This window comes from Canis lupus, chromosome 6 (genome assembly GCF_048164855.1).
Source record: "Canis lupus baileyi chromosome 6, mCanLup2.hap1, whole genome shotgun sequence".
Classification (NCBI taxonomy): Eukaryota; Metazoa; Chordata; class Mammalia; order Carnivora; family Canidae; genus Canis; species Canis lupus.
In genome coordinates, this window is record NC_132843.1 from 20,294,995 (window position 1) to 20,315,522 (window position 20,528).

Below are 20,528 nucleotides of genomic sequence, written 5' to 3' on the forward strand. Positions count from 1 at the left end.
AAATTTAAAAATACACTGGTTATCCTAGGAAGTTGTTAGAGCACCAGCTTACTCTGAAAACTGATAAAAAAAAAAAGATTTGTCTTTCTGTACAAACAGTATGTAAGGAGGTTGGTGAGGGAATGCTCTTTAAAATGCACAGAGGGGTGCCTGGGTGGCTGAGTGGTTGAGCAGCTGCCTTGATCAGGTAGTGATCCTAGGGTCCTGGGATCAAGTCCTACATCAGGCTCCCCGCAGGGAGCCTGCTTCTCCTTCTGCCTATGTTTCTGCCTCTGTGTTTCTCATGAATGAATAAATAAAATCTTTACCAAAAAAAAAAAAAAAAAAGCACAGAGAATTACAGATTTAGAAAGTCACCATTTGGGCAGCCCGGGTGGCTCAGTGGTTTAACACCACCTTCAGTCCAGGGCATGATCCTGGAGACCCAGGATCGAGTCCCATGTCGGGCTCACTGCATGGAGCCTGCTTCTCCCTCTGCCTGTGTCTCTGCCTCTCTCTCTCTCTGTGTCTCTCATGAATAAATAAATAAAATCTCTTAAAAAAAAAAAAGAAAGAAAGAAAGTCACCATTTTGACTTTAATGAAGTCAAACTATAATGAAGCAAGACAATTGTCATAAACATTAAAACTATCAGGTGGGGATCCCTGGGTGGCGCAGCGGTTTGGCGCCTGCCTTTGGCCCAGGGAGCGATCCTGGAGACCCGGGATCGAATCCCACGTCGGGCTCCCGGTGCATGGAGCCTGCTTCTCCCTCTGCCTGTGTCTCTGCCTCTCTCTCTCTCTCTCTCTCTCTCTCTGTGTGTGACCATCATAAATAAAAATAAAAATAAAATAAAATAAAACTATCAGGTGAGAGGATCCCTGGGTGGTGCAGCGGTTTGGCGCCTGCCTTTGACCCAGGGCGGGATCCTGGAGTCCAGGAATCGAATCCCGCGACGGGCTCCCGGCATGGAGCCTGCTTCTCCCTCCTCCTGTGTCTCTGCCTCTCTCTCTCTCTCTCTGTGTCTATCATAAATAAATAAATAAATAAATAAATAAATAAATAAATAAATCTTAAAAAAAAAAGAATAGCATATAATTAGTTTTAAAAAAATAAAACTATCAGGTGAACAGGTGATTGACAATTTAACAAGACGCAAATTAATGGAGCAAGAGGAATGAACAAATTGACCTTGGCCTCACCCAAAGGGGAGCTGGAGCTTCTCCGCCTATGTTTTAACGTCTGAACACAGTAGGAAAGCCATAGTACCACCTGTGAAGAATTCTCACCAAAACAAAAACTGAGTATGAATAGAATTCTCCGGATCAGCCTGCCAACCTTCAGAAAACGGAGAATAAATAAGCTAAAGGGCCCTTGAAGAAAGCCATCTAAATGGAGTCCGCAGGAAAGATGGGCTGGTTTCTTTAACAAGTCAAAGGAATGAGAAAAGGAAGTGAAGGAGAACGTGAGAGAGAGGCTAACGTGGCAAGTAAAAGCAACCCATGGATCTTGTTTGGATCTTTTTTTTTTTTTTTTTTTAATTTTTTTTTTTAATTTATTTACGATAGTCACACAGAGAGAGAGAGAGAGAGGCAGAGACACAGGCAGAGGGAGGAGCAGGCTCCATGCACTGGGAGCCCGATGTGGGACTCGATCCCGGGTCTCCAGGATCGCGCCCTGGGCCAAAGACAGGCGCCAAACCGCTGCGCCACCCAGGGATCCCTCTTGTTTGGATCTTAATTCAAATATATAACCACGGAAAAGACACATACCTCTGCTAGTGAGCCAAGAGTTTCAGAGCTTTTAGGTCTTTTCTTCCCCCACTTTAGGAAGTAGAACACACTGGCCCCCACGTGTGATACAGGCTAGAATTTTATTTCTCACAGTACACTTCTGAAATCTTCACCCCTGTAGATTTTATTCATCTGGGGCTACCCAACATCTTTGACTACCTTCCTTATCCTTTATTGATTTGTCACATCCAAAGTCCCTCCTGCCCAAGGTACAAAAGGAAAACTCACCTCTCTAGATTCTGTAGTGAGGACTGTAACAAGGAGACATGCACGTGCCTCGATGTTGGAAACGAGAGACAGGAAGAACTGTCATGGGAATGGGACGAAGTTTTCTAGCAAACACAGTCACAGAGGCCCGGGGAGCAGTGGCAGTTCTGGAATTTCTGGCAGAACTTGAGGAATCTGAGGCTCACAGGCGCTAATTGGCAGCAATGCCCTATAGTGGGCCGGGTGTTATACCTGGCTGCAGAGCTTCAGATGGCAGCTTGCTGGACCTCCTGGAAATTCTTTTTCTGCAAATACTGCTTTTTAAGGTGCAAATACTGTTTGCAGCCGAGACCCCTGAGTGTCATCTACCCAGAACCTCTGCTATTTCCCTGGGTGGGGCGGGGACGTGGGGGAGGATTTTTAAATTTTAATTTTTAATTTAATTTTTAAATTTTCTTTTTTTGGTAGGAGACCGTTCTCACCAGCTTAGTCACCTCCCCACACTGTTGAGAGTTCCTTATGTAATATGTACAACCTCAACTGTAGGAGCAAAGTCACATGGTGTCATAAAGAGGAAGGGGGGCAGGGGTAATGAGCAGGGATGCAGTTTCTAGTGTATTAATACATCCATCTGGTACCTTGGGTTTTGTCGTTGTTGTGTTTAGATTTTTCTTTTTCTTTTTTTCTTTCTTTTTTTTTTTTTTTGAGAGAGAGAGAGGGCATGCAGGAGCAGGGGGAGAAGGAGGAACAGAGGGAAGGGCAGGGGGAGAAGCAGACACCCCACTGAGCAGGGATCCCAATGCTGGGCTCAATCCCAGGTCCCTGAGATCATGACCTGAGCTGAAGTCAGACACTTAACCAACGGAGCCACCCAGGCGTCCCTATACTGACACCTTGTTGCATCAGCATATACACTCTCTTCAATTGCTCCTTATAGATCTTAAAACTATCTTCTTTCTTCAAAAACCAGTTCTGACTCTCCTTCCATTTGTAAGTATTAAGAATCACGTAATTGTCCAGGCCTCTTATGGATGACTATGCAGTGTGCCAGTTCTTTCAGTCACCAGGGAGGCAGCACGGCATACTGTGTAGGCACAACAGGGAGAGGCTGCTGGGGAATCCAAGAGCATGCAGCTCTTCGACTGAATCATCCTGTGAATGCGGAGATACTGCATCAACTCTCCAGCCTGTTTTTTAGTTAGAAAACGGTAATAGTAACCTCTTAAATTTGTGAAAATGCAATTGATCCATTTGGTCTGTTACATGATGACAGCTTGATGAATATCAGCTTTTATCATCGTCATCGTTGTCGATAGTACCAGTAATCGGAGTCGTGGAAATCAAAAGTCTGTATAGTGTCCATGAATTTTAACCCTGCAAGGGTGGATGTAAAAAACAAAAATTACTTTCTTGTTTGCTTAAATTAAATGTCCTATGTTTAAAGAAACCATCTCACTATGATGGCATCAGGTGCACTGTCCTTACCGATGCTACCTCTCCCCATCTCAGGGCTGCTCTCACTTCCTGCGGTACATCCATAATCCAGAACAGATGTGGAGGGGCCTTGTCTTTTCTTATTTTACACCCCCTAAGTCAGTGCTCTTATAGAAAGTTGGCTCCATCTAATGTCCATGCCAATTTCCCTCACCTCCCCAGGATGCAAATTTTAGTGCTCTGTGCCTACCACCATCATCCTTATTACAGCACCCATCACCTGCTTCTCGGGGCACATCATATGGAGCCTAGGTAATGGAGCGCTGGTTTTTAGCTACTCCTGGAACCCAGAAACCTCTTTCTCCTTCCTAGTATTTAAGAGAATGGCTCAGATCTTCCTGAAACTTAGCAGCTTTCATCACCCTTCTGTCGGAACAATCACTCATGACCTGACCCAAGTGGCCCTTTAGACACTGTTCTTTCTCATTTCAGAATGTGCTATGGGAAATGAGATAGAGGAAGGAGGCTTTTCTTTTCCTTTGTAATTATCCAGTTTCACTGTGAAGCGAGCTAATAAGAGACATGGTAAGTGAGGAAGATAGAGCTGAACAGAGCAGACACGAGAACCTAAGAAGAGACGGTGGGCAAGAAGGCAGCAGAGAACCTCTGGTAGACGCAAGGGACAGCTTTGAGGAGGCCATCCCACCCAGTCACTTTAAAATCTGTTTTATTTGTTCTGTTTGGGCTAACATTCAATGAGAGACTAGACGCCGAAGTCTCAAATACAAGTAATTACCCCACTGTCTCTATGCTCTGACTTCATCTTGCGTCTGCTGCTCCAACCACTTTAACTCTCTTTCTCACATCTATCTGATCAAAGAGAAATACGAAATGAAACCAGGATGAGCACAATCCTTCACAACCAGCCATTCTGGGCATCAGAGACCTAAATAAATTGGCCAGCTCACTTTCCCCCTCCCCTCCAAAAAAAGTCTGACAGGGAATAAAAAGGATCCTACAACTTCTGTCAAGGCTCTCTACAGAACCCTCACTCAAAGCAAACAAAAAATGAAGGTAGCTGCATAAATGAGGAATGTGAGAAAGCACGTGAAGAAAAAGAAAAATAGCATGAAGCACTGCTAATGTTTCTACATCCACCACTGCTCTTTTCTACTGATATATATTGAAGCAATTAGCAACTCTGGAAACACAGACAGGAAGAAGCCAGCATTTCTAGTCATCTCTGTCAACAGTCAATAAGCACCAAAATGATTAGTGAGAAGTGCTTAGAGAGGCCCAGAGAAAAAAATGTTAAGAGATGTTGCCACTCATGATGGGTTGCAGTTGCAGAAAACGAGGTTGGGATTTTATTGAATGCAGAGTCAGAAGGCCTAGGCCATCACTGAACCTCGAAGAGATGTTTGACTAAGACGTTTGGGACACAAACAACGCTTCTAATGATGTACAAATGGGAAAGAGATGTTCTAATTGCTCCCAGCAGATTCCAAGTCACCTCTGCCAACATAAAGGCTCTATTAGATCAGTGAAGGTCCCCAATGAAACTCCCAACTATCCCAGGGAGTGGGAAGTCAGAAGGAAATATCCAAAGCTCAGCAGACAAGATTGCTTTTGAAAGACTCACCTGTAGTATCTGACAAGCATGAGTTTACAACATCTGGGCAGGTAGTTGAAGCAAGGAGAGACAAGGAGCATGGCTGATCCATGTATCCCGACCACACTTAACTTATGATCATAAAAGGAAAACCTCTGGAAACTCCTAGAAAGCTCATGGTAGGGGAACTTTGCGTAGAACTAGTATGGTACTGGGTAGCAGCAAGACTTGATTAAACACGAGTTATAGGGATCCCTGGGTGGCGCAGTGGTTTAGCGCCTGCCTTTGGCCCAGGGCGCGATCCTGGAGACCCGGGATGGAATCCCACATCGGGCTCCCGGTGCGTGGAGCCTGCTTCTCCCTCTGCCTGTGTCTCTGCCTCTCTCTCTCTCTGTGTGACTATCATAAATAAATAAAAATTTTAAAAAAACACGAGTTATAAATAACTGCATAAGAGTAGTACCTACCTCACAGGTATTTTATGATTTAATGTGAAATCACTTTGTGAGCTCCACAGCACTAGCTGAATGTGAACTGTTGCTAGCATCAGTGGGTTGCAGCCAACGTTACCATGCCAGGTATTCCAGACTTTGAGGACAAAGCACTGAGGCTTTCTTTCTGAAACATGGTCTTTGCAATAAAGGCTAATAAATGCACTGAGGTTCCAAGATGCTTTGAAAAATACAAGTTTTGCTCCAACTTCATTTGTAAGGTTTGTATTGTTACATCACTGTAGGAAAGAGTCTCAGATCCTTTCTTGAAACTCAACATTGATGGCTGGCCCAGGGAAAAGCAACATATGAAAATAAACTCACTAGCTTCTCCCTCCTTCCAAAATTCACTTTGCCTCCAGTATACCTTATCTCCGTATCAAAATAGTAACTGAGCTGTCATCTTTGGCTCCTTTTCCCCTTAATCCTTAACATCCAATTAACCACTTAGACCTCCCATTCTTAGCTCTTCAAGATTTCTCGAATCCATACATTCCATTCCTAATACCATCACCCTAATTTAGGCCACTATACTTTCTTCCTTAGAATATTTCAACAGCTAGGGCAGCAGGGGTAGCTCAGCAGTTTAGTGCAGGCTCCAGCCCAGGGTGTGATCCTGGAGACCTGGGATTGAGTCCCACGTCGGGCTCCCTGCAAGGAGCCTGCTTCTCCCTCTGCCTGTGTCTCTGCCTCTCTCTCTCTCTCTCTCTCTCTCTGTGTGTCTCTGAATAAATAAATAAAATCTTTTTTTTTAAAAAAAAGAAAGAATATTTCAACAGCTCAAAGGTCTTCAACTCAAAATGTCATTATGCAGCATGTGTGACCTTACAGAAGTCCCTGCTTATCTCCTTCACTTCACATCTTCACATTATATTCCTCAAAAACCTTGAACACTCTTGCAGAACTATGAAAGTACCATTCTTTCTCATCTTGAATCACTGCTTGTATAAGTTTTAGCCTCTCACTTACCTTTCTCCATTTTCCTAACACTAATTTCTATTTGTTTTCCAGAGTTTGGTTTCTATGTCACATCCTCAGAGCAGCTTGTCCCTATGCCCCTAATTCCTAACTTTACTAAGCCTACTCCAGTTTATTACCTAAACTCTGGATTGCCCTTGCCTGTTTCCTGACCAAACTAGACCAGTGGTTCTTAAAGTGTGATCCGCGTACCCAATGGGATCCCCTGAGATCCTTTCATAGTGTCCACAAAATCAAAACTGTTTTCATAGAAATATGCAGATTTTATTTGCCTTCCTCCCTATGTTGACATATGCACTGATGGATAAAAAGTCCTAGTACCTTAGCTCAAACCAAACTTTACCAGTAACCATATATTCTTCACTGCCACATATAATGAAAGCAATGACAGTTTCACTTAAGAATTCCCTGATTCAGCCCTTGGCTTCGCAGTTTAGCGCCGCCTTCAGCCCAGGGTGTGATCCTGGAGACCCGGAATTGAGTCCCGCATTGGGCTCCCTGCATGGAGCCTGCTTCTCCCTCTACCTGTGTCTCTGCTTCTCTTTTTCTGTGTGTGTCTCTCATGAATAAATAAATAAAATCTTTAAAAAAAGAATTCCCTGATGAAGCAGTATATTATTTCAATTAAATCTCAGATGGAGTATCTTTTCCATAGGCATCTTTTTCATAGTTTCTGTGATGAAGTGAGAAGCACAAAGTATCAAAATTGTACCAAAAGATGATCACTGTCTTAGGGAAAAGCACCTATGTAATAGTGGAACTAGGTGTTTTCTTTTTCATAGTGTTCTACTTTCACTCCAACAAAATTGAAAAACAAGCTACTTGAGTATTTGACAGACAGCTTATTGAAAATGTAAAGTGAGCCTATCAGTCAGATCAAGGGAAAAAATTAAAAGTATTTGTTAATGATAAAATTCACACTTATACATCATCATGAACTTGAGTTTCCCCATAAAGATTTTTCTAGGGTGACTGGGTGGCAAAGTTGCTTAAGCATCTGCCTTCAGCTCAGGTCATGATCCCAGGGTCTTGGATCCAGCCTCATAATGGGTTCCCTGCTCAGCGGGAAGCCTGCTTCTCCTTTCCTCTCTCCCCCATTCTCTCTTCCTTCTCTCCCTCTGCTGCCCGCTCCCTCTCTGTTCTTCCCCACTCTCTCAAATAAATAAAATCTTTAAAAACTATATTTTTCTGATACAATCAGTGCTGATATTAACAAATATGAGTTTTTGATAAGGTGTAATGAAATGTATTAACATTTGGAAAATCTGCATAACTAAGCCAGTATTTTCCAATTGACCAATGCATAGTAAAATATTCATTGAAAGTATAAAATAAACCAATGGAGCTTAATAGAGTATGAAATGTTCATTTATATGGTTTCAAAATCCACATTGCAGCTAACATTTAGAGAACTATCATTTGTTGCATTTTGGTGTAGCATTAAAGATCTACAACTATCTGAAAAGCAATTAAAATACTCATCCTTTTTCCAGCTACTTATCATCTTATATTTGAACCAAAATAAGATTATAATAGATTGCACACAAAAACAGATAGGAGAATTAAACTATCTTCTATTATAAAGCCAGGAATTAAGAACATATGCAAAAATGTTAACGTCATTTGGTTCATTTTTGTCAAAAAAACTATTTTTTTTCATTAAGGATGTTACTTATGTAGATGTGATGAGTTTTTAGTGTTTTAAATGAACATTTTAAATATTTTACTTTCTAATATGAAAAATATCAATATAATTAATATGAAGAAAAGTTAATTGGGGTATTCAATTTTTGAGACTGTAAAGTGTCAAATCCTAAACAGATCTAAGATCTACATCTCTAGACCATAATCTCTTTGCCACCAGTCCGATTACCATATCTCTGGCTCCCAGCCCCAGTATCAAGCTCACAAAAAGCATTAAATAAATATATTTCAAAGAAATGAAATATAGATGGGGCACTGCTCAGCAGAGAAGAAATGTGTGAAATTCAGAGCAAGGCTTGCCACTTCCCCTGAGGGCAGCTGTGCAAGAAAACAGGCACACCTAAATCCACAAGGGTCTGCTCTTCTCTACCCTAAAGTCAGACCGGCCCAGGGATGCATCCCTAGTTCTGAAATAACTCACTCAAGAGTATCAGGAGATCCTGAAGAGGTTTTGTAAGAGCCACAGAGGCAATTCAGTGTTAGACTACAACTAAAGTAAAAGTTAAATTATTTTGTTTATTGGATGGAATGTAAAAAGGAAACCCAGTAATGCTCATCAGGGAAGGAGTCCTACAAAGTAGTTGGCCAACTGCTCTTTGTTTTCATGAAGGCAGAACAATAGAAAGCAACTTAACCTGAAGCCTGGGGGATTTGGAGGCAAAAAGAACTTGGTCTTGAGGGTTATTAAGCATTATAATGGGCTTGTTAGAAATGCCTGGGAGCTTTGGATTGACTGGAGAGCTCTTCTGCTGAAGGAATGGAAGCAAAATAAATGTTCTCCTATTGTCTCACTTGGTTGTATTAATTCCAAGAAATAGAGGCTCAGTATTTAGAAAAAAATATTCTATTTCAATTTAAGAAGTGAAGAAATACGGAAGCCGTCGTAAAAGTCTTTCCATTATTCCTCTGTAACCATTATGGCTCACTGTGGACAAATAAAATGTAAAGGGCCAAATGCAAGGCTATGTTTACAGAAATTCAACTCCCATCACTAACCAAGTTCCTGCCTGGTATGGGTTCAATTGTGTCCCCCACCCCAAATTCCTCTACTGAAGCTCTAACTCATAGTACCTGGGAATGTGACCTTATTTGGAAATAAGGTCACTGCAGGTATCATTCAAGTTAGGAAGAGGTCAGACTGGAGTGGGGTTGGGGGGGCGGAGGGGGGCGGGGGAGAGGGGGCTCTTATTCAACATGACTGGTGTCCTTTAAAAAGGGAGAATATGGCCACAGACAAGGACAGAAACTAATGTGTACACATAGGGAGAACGCCGTGTGAAGTTGAGGCAAAGATTAGGACGATGCTTCTACAACCTCCAAAGATGGCAATGAGCTGCCACTGACATCTCGATCTCTAGCATCTAGCCACCCAGAGAGAAGCTGAAACTGAATTTCTAGGTTTAAACCATTCAGTTTAGGGGATATTATGAACCAATAAGCTGCCTCTGATGACAAGGAGATTTTAGAGTGATGGGTGAGAGGAAGTACGTTTGGGGTTCTAAATGATGCAGTAGGGTGAGATGCCTAGAACTATTTATTCCCCACTGGGCACCAATCTGTAGCTTGCTTGACAAAAGCTTTAGGAGCACAGATCAGAGCAGTATCAATAAAGAGAAATGCAAAGGTATATCCTTCTCTAGACTCACAGTCTATGCAACTTAATAGTTATAAATGGTGCTGATTGAGAGAAATAGTGAGAATTACACGAGTCAAATTGTAAGTGATATAGCTATGCCTATTTTCCACTTGTTGTCAAGCTCCCCAAAGCTCAGTTCAGCCAGAGCTGTTAGTACTTGAAAGAATCAAAAATAATGTCCAAGTACATAGAAGAACATTGGTCTTGACTGCTAGGTTAGTTGACTGAAAAGCTAACTCAGTGATGTAAGCTTCCATTTCTTTTCAGGAATGAGTACTGAGTATTTACTTGAGTTTCTCTATTTCCCTTGATGATATGTATTCAAGCCCCTGGAACCGAATGGAACCCCTTCCAACTTTTACCTCTTACTCTCACTCCGTAAAAATGAAAGCAAGTATCTCACTATGTTCAGTGTGAGAAAGCTGCCTACATACTAATTAGTTGCAACTTGGTTCTTTTTTGTCCTTCTACATTTAAATTTTGTTTCTATTTTCAAATTCAGCTTCCCTGAATTGTTGCTGTCAAGCCTTGCCTAAGCAGAAAGCAGATTCTTGGGAGATGAGAGAAAATAGCAAGGAATTGAGGAAGATGTTGGCTTTGGTTGTTTAAAGACGGAGCCGATTATCTCATTACCCCAGTTTCCGGCCCACTGGCCTGTGGAACAAGAACGCTCTTGGGTCACTCTCAGTTCTGGGGCACTGGCTGGGCTCTATGCTCCACCCCTCCAGCTGCTGAGCTCATTCTTACTCCTGAGATCCTCTTTCATCTACAGAGATATTGCACAGGTAGGGAGTATTTTCAAGTCAATAGCATGCTACCCTCTTTATTTTGTAACGACTAATTCCTCGGTAAAGTCAAAAGGAAAAGTTCTTTGATCCCAAAGGATAAAACTTCCCTTCACCAATCATTCTTCATCTACTTCACTGTAATTACAGATTATTTATCCAGATCTCAACTCCCTAGCAGCTTGCAGCTAAGATGTCCATTGCTAACAAATGAGGCGCCATAGAGGTGAATTTGTCATTATTGTAGGTCAGTAGTTCTGTGTGTATTTAAACCCATCTTTTCCATAATAGCTGTGTTTGCTATAAATGCTGGGTCTTGAAGACTTGGGAATTTGGACTTTATTATAAAGGAAGTCATCCATGTTTACTGATGGTTTCCCCAACTATGCATATGCAAGACAAATCTCAAAGGGACAAATGATAATGAAAAAACTAAAGCATAACGGTGAGTGGTTAAGACTGAAAAAGGTACTAAAAGGAGAGTTTTCAATAGAAGGTTGAATTATGGCTATACAAAAGCTGGAGTGTCTTCCTGCATTGCCATTTCACAGATACAGCTTCATTTATTCCTATGAACGGCTACCATCCGTCTGAATGGGGAGGTAAACAAATGGGTATGGGACATAGCACTGCCTTAATCATGAAGACCCCTGCAAGGAACATTTATATCCTTGTTCCCTCTGGTTTCCTGCTAAGAAAATGTAGCAGTGCTGCCCTCTAATGGTTGTCACCTTACAGGTTTAAAGTTGCCAGAACAGAGCTGTTGAACTACCACCCTAAGGGTCATCCTCAGATGTGCAATGGGAAGACAGATTGTAAACCAAACTCACATTGTTATAGTCATATTGTTTAAATCAGCACTAGAGTTGTCACTTTTCTGCATCTGTGTTTGATTTGAAAATTGATGGAGTCTCAGAAGCCAATACTACATACTCCTTCATTAATAGATATGGAACACTTGGGATCCTTCCTTAGAAATAATACAATGCATCCTTATTGAAAAAAAAATATCAGGAAGCAAGACTTGGGGTTTGCAGTAGTGTCCTTTAAGTGTACAGATTATCTGCCACATTCACATCTCTCTGTATTTCTCTCTTAAAGGTGTGAATTCATTGACCCAACTCTTAACCTGTTTTGGTAATTTCCCTCATGTCAGATTACATACTGCTATTCACAAATATGATGTTACTCTATCAAAAGTTAAAGCCATAATCTTCCCTCCAAGGTTCAAAGTCTGTGCTTCGGCTTCCTAGATCTGTGTTTTTTGTTTTTGTTTTTTAAGACTTACTTAGTTACTTAATTTATTTATTTATGAGAGACGCAGAGAGAGAGGAAGAGACCTATGCAGAGGAAGAAACAGGCTCTCTGAGGGGAGCCTGATGCAGGACTTGATCCCTGGACCCCAGGATCATGACCTGAGCCAAAGGCAGACGCTCAACCACTGAGCCACCCAGGCGCCCCACAGATCTATGTTTAATGCGTCCCAAAGACAAGAAAAGTGGAGAAAGCATTATGACGTGGATGAGTTTGGCACACTCTTCAGCCTAAGATCCTAACCTTCTAATACCCCTGAAGTTTGGCAAAGGAAAGAATCAGCATATAATTATGGGCAAGTGAAAACAGGAAGGCTTCTTCCACACAGCCCAGGGAAGACCTGCATCTCAACTAGCTGATCAAGTCACATAAATATTAATAACACTGTTTAAAGTGGCATGTGGTTTTGTTGGCCACGCCTGAGTCAAAGCAGCTTCTATAGGCCAGCTGCTAGTTGCTGTCTCTGAGATCCATTTATAAATAATTGAAGTATTTAGTGTGAAATTACCACCCTGTATATAAAAGATCATTGTGCAAGTGCCCATCAGATGGGGAATCCCAAATTAGTGTTAGGCTGGAGAAGATGGGGGAGACCACATTACCAGGGTGTACACATGTGCGGGCAGGTGCGCAGATCAGACCCTCTTGCTGCTGGAATTATTCCTTCTCCCAGTGAGTAGTATGGGTCAGAGCACCAGCTTCAACCCGAAATTCCTGACTTTTTCTGTAGCCGGAAAAACCAGATTACAGTAACAGAAAATTGAGAAAGAAAAGCAAAATGTGAGCGCGATAACATTGCTATGGCATCAAAGAAGTGTGTTTTGAATAAGGAAAAACTCAACTTGCACTGCAAATAATGTTCTCAGTAACAATATTTTTCTGAGAGAGAATGTGTGTGCAGAGGAGGGGGAGGGAGAAAGAGAGAGAATCTCAAGCAGGCTCTACACCTGGCACAGAGCCCCACAGAGGGCTCAATCCCACAACCCTGAGATCATGACCTGAACTGAAATCAAGAGCCAGGCATTTAACTGACTGAGACACCCAGGCATTCCTCAGTAGAGATATTCTGAGGCACAAAGGAGGAGACACTGTAGGTAGCAGGAGGAAGAAGTGTTAGAATTTTATCAATTCCAGAAATAACATTTTGGGGAGAGGGAATTGACATGGTACAGCAGTTTTTCTTAATAATTTTACTCTAGGATATGAACACGAGTATGTGTATGGTTGACAAATGCCAAATCCAGACTGAGGTTTCATTTTACAAATTGTAATATATCCTCCCCCTCTTATCTCCCCCAAACAGATCACAGTAATTCCAAGGGGAATTTTAAGCCTGAATTTATTAAATAGCTCCTTACAAATATTTTTTAAAGATGTTGATGAAAGTAATTTTAAGAGTTTGGTATAAGAAAAAATTTTGTTTAAAGATTTGAGAGAGAGAGAGAGAGAGCAGGAGCATGCACGAGATGGGGGAGTGGGGGCGGGGTGGAAGGGAGAGAGAATCTGGAACAGACTCCGTACTGAGCATGGAGTCCAATGCAGGCTCAATCTCAGAACCCTGAAATCATGACCTGAGCTAAAATTAAGAGTCAGAGACTGAACTAACTGGTGCCCCAAGAAATTTTTAAAAATTATATCTCACTCTTCTAAAATGTCCTGAGAGAACTCATTCAACCTAAGAAAATACTGCTTCAGAAGTACCTGTGTTACCAGAAATTATTTGAGAATCTTCCCTGTTTAAAGGATGGTGCTAGAATCTGCAGAGGGTTCAAAGACTCATAAGGCAGGGTCTTGGTCCTTGAAAAACTTATAGCATATAGAAATGTTCTAGCATAATAAATCCAGGTTTCTATATTGATTTCTGGATCATATCTAATTCAAAAGATTTCTAGACAATTCTCTCCTACAGAGTCTACTCAATTCCTGCTGAATCATAAATATGGGAAATGTGGTAGAGATTTTTGATATAAAATATTCCTGGGGTGCCTGGGTGGCTCAGTCAGTTAAGCATATGCCTTTTACCGAGGTCATGATCCCAGAATCCTGGATCAAGCCCCACATTGGGCTCCCTGCTCAGTGAGGAGTCTAATGCTCCCTTGGCACCTCACCCCTCTCATGCTCTCTCACTCTCTCTCAAATAAATGAAATTGGTATATTCCTATAAAGAGAGAAACCACTAACAAATACTGAACTCCAGTGGCTTTACACCAAGATTATATGTGATCAACTTGGAAGACCTGTCCATAGTTTCTCAGAATAAGCAAGAAATTCTGAGGAAGAAATTAAGTTCAATTGTTCCATTAAGCCTCCACCAGAGTCTGTGCTGTCAAAAGAGACTTCTAACTGGAAGAGGCTCAGAGAGAAGTGAAAATGAGGACAATAGCCCAAAGAGTATTTCTGGTATATTCCAGAGGCTGTATTACCTGAAACTTCTGAAAGAGGCTGCTGCAGAGACAGCTGTTATAACTGAGCCCATCTCCTCTGCATCATCAGCCCACATACTTTGAGTTGTGCTCAGTTATGGAGCTAAACATTTGTGCTACACAGCCTTTCTGTCAGCACCTGCGACCAGACTGTTTAGCTGACACATTTCTAGGTTTCTGCACGTCCCCATGTCCTGTAGAAAACCATGGGGGTGGCACACACACTCTTCTTTCAAATTCAGCTTCCCTAGGGAATAGGAGCTGCATCTTTGGTGCCATAACGTGGGAGGTGAGGGTGTTCTTATCCTCACAGGCAGCTGTTCTGTACTTAGATAAATGTTATATTTGTCAAGGGTGTTGGCAGTGTAGAAAGAGAGACCTGGAAAATGATGGGCAGCAAAAGCCAGACAATAGAGTATTTTCTGTCCACTGCTTCATTTACTTCATTAATCCTGGAAGGTTGCCCTGAGATCTTCCATTAGTGTTTTCACCATTCACTGTCCCCTTTATTTCATTCCTTACTCCTGAAAACCCACTCTGAGTTCCTATATCCACTGATACTGTAGAGATCACAACATATCATAGCAAAAGATGCTTCTGACAGAATTGTTTCAAGACCTGTGGATAGCCCCGTGTGCATTAATTAGTACATGGAATCCAGCTACCCCACTACCCCATCATCCAACACATCCTTCTCTCCATGTACACCAGCTTGAACCATGGCCTCTCAAAGAATATGGAGCCAGATGAGATCCAAATAGCTCTGCACATGGATTCTCATGGGTCCAGAAAATGCCCTGCAGCCTGAAAAGGATTTTCAGAATACCATGCTGTAGATTTGATGAACACGTCCACTCCTCTTTCTTTACATGCTGCATGCTTCAAGAGGGAAGATTTCCCAAATAAAGGATGATCATCCCAGCTTTGGGGAGCCAAGAAACCAAGACATCACAAAGTATTCTCATGTGGCCCTTGCAAGTCTCCATGTCCCTTTTAAATATCTGCAGCTTATGAGGGATGAGTGAATATCTGGAGAACAATTCTGAAAGGGCCAATGAGCCATATGCTATCGAACTGGTTATCAGCATCTCCCTTAAATTTTCTTTCTGCTCAACTGATATTCATGGATTTTAATATGTTTGGCTTTGCACTACCTTGTGAGATCTTTGAGAACAGGAAATAGGTCTTCCTCCTTTCTATGGATTTAACACCTAGCATAATACCTGGAACACAGTAGCTTCTATCTAAGTGTTCACTGAATTTCCTATATCAGATTCTTGCACATTATCATAGGGTTATGATAACATATCTGGAGGATTTATCCCTTCACTGTAACTGAAAAACAATACTCAAAGTAGTGTTATAAAGAAAGTGAAATTTTCATGTATACATAGGTATATGAACTACAATCAGCCAAAAGGACCCATTTTCAGTTAGAAAGTGACTTTAAACCCTGAAATAAAAGATTAAGCCCCACATGATAATCAGACCTTTATTTTTATGTTGCCTGATATTTATACCATTTGAATTAGAAAACTTACTTTAAGAGTATAGGAGAGGATATTTTTATTGTTTGTGTTAATGAAAAGTGAAGATCTACAACTTTTTGAAAAAAGTTTTTTTTAAAGATTTGAGAAAACAAGCAGGCATGAGTGGAACAGAGAGAGGGAGAGGGAGAGAAACTCAAGCAGACTCCTCACTGAGTGCAGAGCCTGAGGAGAGGCTCTATCTCACACTACAACCTAAGACCACCACCTGAGTTGAAATCCAGAGTAGACACTTAACCGTCTGAACCACCCAGGTGCTCCTGAGAAACAATCTTAAAGGAATTTTGAATGAGGTGATCTAATTCCACGATGTGTAGGTGCAATATACCTTGGCTCTGAAATTCACAAAATAATTCTATTACATATCATGAGTGACCTAGGCCCTCAGGAAGAACACATAGCATCTGCATATATATAACCTCAGCCTCAAGAGCATCTTAAGAATTCAAAATATAAAGTCTTGAAAATAGGCTAGAGGGATTCTGGGTGGTTCAGTGGTTGAGCATCTTTCTTCGGCTCAGGTCGTGATCCTGAGGACCCGGGATCAGATCCCACATCAGGCTCTCTCCGCAGGGAGCCTGCTGCTTCTGCCTATGTCTCTGCCTCTCTCTGTGTGTGTCTCATGAATAAATGGATGAAGTCTTTAAAAAAAAAGAAAATAGGCTAGATATGTGTTTGTTAAGAATACAGTGAAACACATGACTGCTTTAAAACCCTTTAACAATAAAACTCCTAGAAGAATTCCAATCAAACTAAATAAGCTATTGACCTTGAAAATATTATGTCAACATCAGAGCATTACAAGTCTATATCATTAATGTCTAAGATCTTTGGACAAACCCCTTTCAATCATTTTAAGCTAGCTAACCCTACAAAATACCCACTGTGCAAAAATAAGCAAATTTAAATTTTCAGAACCAGTTTCCTCATCTATAAATAAAAAGTAATAATACATACATCTAAGTATTGATATATGATTTAAATGAGATTATATGATCAACATGTCAGGAACATCAATAAACAATTTACAATAAATCTGTTTTCTCCCGTTATGCCTTCTCCATATGGACATTAAGTTAAATGTCACAACAAGCTGGGAGAATAAAGACTGCATAGAAAACAAAAGATTCAGGGTCCCTGGGTGGCTCAGATGGTTAAGTGTCTACCTTTGGCACAGGTCATGATTCCAGGATCCTGGAATCAAGCCCCAAGTCGGGTTCCCTACTCAGCAGAGAGCCAGCATCTCCCTCTCTCTCTGCTGCTCCCCCTTGCTTGTGCTCACTCTCTCTCTCTCTCTGTCAAATAAACAAAATCTTACAAAAAGAGAAGAAAATAAAGAGATCCAAAAGGAGCAAGGGGATAAAGGAGCAAGGGGATAAAGAACCAGGAACACTAAATAATCAGGTTAATGCAAAGGTTAAGAGGAAGAGATAGAACATGATAGGACATTTTTCTTTTTACTTATGTAATGTCTGGTTGTCTCATGGTAGCTAAGATGAAAGCTTTGCTAATTTGTACTGAATGCCTACAAACCAAAGTGTCTCTCTGTCCATTTGTGCAAATCAGTTTAAATTTTCCTCCCTAAAACACATCTATGGCTGAGATAAAGCAATAAATATGTCAGTTCAATAATCCTAACAAGGGGAAAAACAAATATAAGAACAATGCTTCTGGCTTCAATATGACTAGACTTCCCAGGGCAAGCCTGGGAACTTAACTGAGAAATGACAGTCTCAGCCTACCCAATCTACATAAATGAATTGTGTTGGCTTAGTCAGTTTCTTCAACTCTATATGCATCAAACAAAAGATAAAGGCTAATATTTGGGGGGACAGGACAGTTGAGTTGATCTAAATTGCTTGATCTGACTTGTATTTAGTTTGTACTCTTCAACCATATCTAAAGAAGGAACACATAATTTATTTTATTTATTTTATTTTATTTTATTTTGGGAAAACATAATTTAATTCAACAGGCATTTAATCCCTGTAAGGCACTGTGTTAGGTTTTAAGACAAGTAAACATATTATGGAAAAAATTTACTCATATTTTAAAATACTTGTAGTCCATACTAACTCAAAGTCTAATCTGATCCCTCGCTTGAGATTTGGGGGTTAGAATCTCAGTCGATTAAGTCCATATTGAGAAGCAATAGAATTTTTAAACAGCTTCTAACATGCAAAAGAAACAGGTTCTGCAGCCCAGATAATTTAAGGGTAATTATTTTTTTTAGTTACATAAAGCGACATTTGCAGACCTCTAATTGCTCCAAATTTATCAGCTAAAGAGTCATTATGATCCATTTTTAACCCCTCTCTGACATAAAGAACTAATGCTATAATTGAACTGTGTCATCATTGATCTCAATTCACAACCATTAGAAAAGCTGGGTTTTGCCTGGTTTCACTGCAATTGTACCATTTTCCTCCTAATCACCCTCATGCCTGCAGATATGCACTGTGTAGCCCAGAGTTGTTTAAAGCCCAGCCAGATGCAGTGAATGACACCCATAGCCTAGTAGACTATTACTTGCAATTTTCTCATGTGCAGAATAAGAAAAAAAGTACAGACATCTCTATTTTTAAAGCTCATTTTCTCTTTCATTCTTTTTGGCCCCAAAGGTCTTTTATAGTAACTTAATTTAGTTTGCTTACTCATATCTGTAATAGAGATAAGAGAATCAAAGGATTTTAGGTCTGTCCCATCACTGATGCTAAATATGTCCAACTAAGTCTCACTCTGAAGGGATAGGAAACCCATATAAGAAATTACATAAAAGAAAATGTACAGAGCAATTATGCTTAAGCCTTTGAATTGGAGCTATGCATTAAAACCACTCCAATACCCTCTAACATTTGCTGTCATCTTCAGCCCTAACCACAAAATGAACAAAAATATCTAATTCAGTGGGCATTTAGTTGATCAAATTGTTGGATGCTACTGCTTAATTTAGGAAGTCATGTTTTGTTGTTGAGCACAGGTATATGTTTTATCATGACGTCTGTAAAACTTAACACTTAAATCTAAAGTTTTGCTTTGTTTTTAAAGTTCAGAAGCTGCTATAGCACCAATACAATCCTTCCTTCTACCATAAAAATGATTTCACAGAGAGGGAACCTCTGCTCTAAAACCAGGGACCTAGCAATGAAAAAAAAGAGCAGATAGGAGGATCAGGAACACTGGCTTCTGACCTCAGCTCCCCCAGCTACTGGCCTATGCTTCCCTTACTCTAAGTGTCAATGTTTTCATTGTAAAAGAGGGAGCTGAAATAAATTGGGTTTAAGTCCCTTCTGACTCTAAGATATTTAATAAAGAACTACATGGAATCATCATTAGTTTATTGTGAACACAGCATCAAGGAAAAACAAGGATGGAGACTAGTTAAAAGTGATAAACACTGTTTTCATTCAGCAGTAGTTTTTGTGATAGAGAAAACCAGTGTAACCAGAGCTCAAGTCCATTGAAACAGAAGGCAGGAGACTTAAACGCGGTAATCAAAGGTCTTAACAGGTAGAGGGGTTCATCCCTATGACCAGACCATCTGTGTTTGCTAATTAGAACTTCCCCAGAGAAGAAATAAACTTCTCATATCTTTATGCCAGCAGGTATAATAGTGCAAGTTGGAGCAGGGTGCCATCACAGCTTTTTACCAGCCCTTCCTCAGGAACTGGGAAACAGTGAGCACTCTCTCTCCAAAGAGGTTGCTTCCAGGTCCTTAAGGAGACAATTTTAGATGGAAGAAGAGTTATGGCTCAAAGAATAGAAAAAAATTTATAATTGTAGGCATTCTAAGGGGGACTAGAGACAAGCAGTGACACAGTCTTAAACTGCTAGAAGCTATGCTAGAGTTTGGACAGAGACAGATTGTCAGTAGCAGTGGACCAGTTCAGGACGTTCATAACCATCTGATGTCTTGGAGAAGACGAAAGCTCAGTGAGAGTATGGTCTACTGACGTACAGAACCACATTTTTAGAAGGTACAAAGTCTGTTCATGTAAGTTTTTGGTTCTGCCATATATATGGACTCTTAAAAAAAAAGTTGGCCCAAAAATATCTTAGTCAATGGCTCCATCTAGCTTTATTATAGCACTGCCTTGAGTCATTTAAATACATATGTATAACTGCATTTCTCTTAAATTCATTAACAGTTGAAGTTTAGCCAATTATAATACTATATGCCCTCCAGAAAAATGGATCAAGGATCATACTCAGAAAGGCCACAATGGAGAATGACAAGCCCATTTAATTTATATCAAGAATCTGAATTCTTCCCATTTTTTTATTACCTTTTCTAAAATAAGGTATTTCAAACAAAGATCTTGAGAGGGCATTTCTCTGTACAGTCTTATTTAGCTTTCATGAAAAATTTAAATGTGAGTTTTTGTAAATGCAAATGAAAATATTAAAGGTGCTCAATATATTCATAGAGCAGATTGATATTTTTTCATGCAATAATGCTAATGTGCTGTGCCCTCTGCAGCAGTACCATAATTAAACCTGTTGGCATTTCCCTTTTAAACTTAGTCATAAAAAATCCCTCTGAGCAATAATGCGCCATTTCAAGACTCAAACCAGCAGTTTCTACTGTTTAGGAACAATATTTGAGAAAGTTTTAGCAGGGGGTC

The 20,528-nt window shown here is 40.6% G+C and overlaps 1 long non-coding RNA gene across 1 annotated transcript in view; it reads right to left on the minus strand.

Moving 5' to 3' along the window:
* Positions 1 to 20,528, minus strand: part of LOC140634666 (uncharacterized) — a 174,115-nt gene that overhangs the window by 95,919 nt on the left and 57,668 nt on the right. The window contains exon 3 of the long non-coding RNA XR_012032067.1: positions 2,001 to 3,353. This is a non-coding gene — a long non-coding RNA (uncharacterized lncRNA). The remainder of the gene's footprint in view (positions 1 to 2,000; positions 3,354 to 20,528) is intronic.